Source organism: Trachymyrmex cornetzi, unplaced genomic scaffold, assembly GCF_001594075.2.
Source record: "Trachymyrmex cornetzi isolate Tcor2-1 unplaced genomic scaffold, Tcor1.1 scaffold579, whole genome shotgun sequence".
In the NCBI taxonomy this organism is placed as follows: domain Eukaryota; kingdom Metazoa; phylum Arthropoda; class Insecta; order Hymenoptera; family Formicidae; genus Trachymyrmex; species Trachymyrmex cornetzi.
The window spans coordinates 405,142-406,623 of NW_017299892.1; the positions used below are offsets into that span (position 1 = coordinate 405,142).

At 51.0% G+C, this 1,482-nt stretch overlaps 1 protein-coding gene across 1 annotated transcript in view; it reads right to left on the reverse strand.

Moving 5' to 3' along the window:
• LOC108766380 (MAP/microtubule affinity-regulating kinase 4) overlaps positions 1–1,476 on the reverse strand; it is a 6,084-nt gene extending 4,608 nt beyond the window's left edge. The window contains exon 1 of the mRNA XM_018515639.1: positions 1,101–1,476. The gene's annotated coding sequence lies outside the window, so the exon portion shown is untranslated. The remainder of the gene's footprint in view (positions 1–1,100) is intronic.
• Positions 1,477–1,482: the final 6 nt, after the last annotated feature.

The window sequence follows — 1,482 nt, forward strand, 5'->3', positions numbered from 1 at the left end:
ATATATTTATTTATTTATTTATTTAAAAAGTTAGAAGCAGTAGAAAAGCATTGAAAAAGGGAAGCTAAGTATGTCATATCGAAAAATGGCGTTTAAGAATTAAGAATAAAAATGATAAAAATAAGGAATTATAATAAAATAACAATAACAAAAGTGTGTTCAATACGATATATCTATATATTGTTGGAGCGGAGAGTCATAAAATGTGAAAACCGAAATGTGATCATTCACATATAAATTCTTTCGAGAAGCTTGTTACTCATCATTTGTGCAACTTTTAATAGCCGGTCTTTCACCAAGCTTTTATCACTACCGTTTGAAACGTCGATTTTTGTCCACGGCCCTTTGTGACTTTCCGCTCTCGTGCACTGTAGAGCTTTTTTTTTTTATGTATTCGTGTCTGTGTAAGCAATTATACGCAGGCGCAGGCTCCGATGAAAATTCATAAAGACCCACTTCGAAAAGTCGGATCTGACGGATCGGATTTTTACGAGCCGTAATTGCTTTCGTTGTCGCGAGCGAGTTTTTACGCAAATATCAATATTTTTTGCCTCGTTCCCGAGGTATCTCGGACGATATCGGCGAACGCACGTCTAACTTATGATAATTACTTATCACGCGTATGCCGCTGACGCGAGTTGGCAAGGCCGATCAGCCGTCGAAGGCGATGCGATGTATCCCGGAAGAAAGGACGTCGCGGACAAAAAAAAAAGAGAAAAACACAAAGGCGAAAGTGTGCGAAAGAAAGAAAACGAGAGCGACGGACGATCTCAAGGAGAGCGCCTCATGTCAAGGATTCGCCGCGAGTCCCGACGGAGTACAAAGTCCCGCCCGCAACAAGTACAACAGAAATCCTCGGCTGACGTCACGGATCGACAACGACCTCCTACCCATCGAGAGAGACACCGCCGATCGATCGCCGTCGATACTCCTCGATAGGGAGAACCCCGCGCGCGGTCGGACGAGATCGCCGACGTCAGGACGCGGACGCGGACGTGAAATCCCGCTCGGACGAGCACCGCGCCGATCTCTTGAAGTCGGGGGGGTGGTATACGCGATACCGAGGGATGGACTTCCCTTCTCTGGAGTCGTTCACCTACCTTGGCTCGGGAATTACCGGTGGGCCGCCTCGAGGATCCCCCGATGCGCGCGCGAAGCGAGACAGGCGGAATTGACAGCGACGAAGACGACGAGGAGACGGTAGTGACGGTACTCCAGAGGACCCATCGGTGAAGATACGCCGGACGTCGTGGCGCGCGCGCCCCGCCAGATATCCGGAGAGAGATCCCTCAAACACAGGGATATTTGCGAGTGTCCACCACCGCGAACGGACGGAGCGTAAGCGGAGCGGTGCGGAACCGTCACACCGTGCCTACGCGCGCGCGACTCAGCGTAGGAGCTCCGCTCGGCGCGGCGGTTCGATAACGACTGACCGGCGGCCATGTTACCACCCCCCCGTGCACTGCTCCGGCTCGGCGGCCG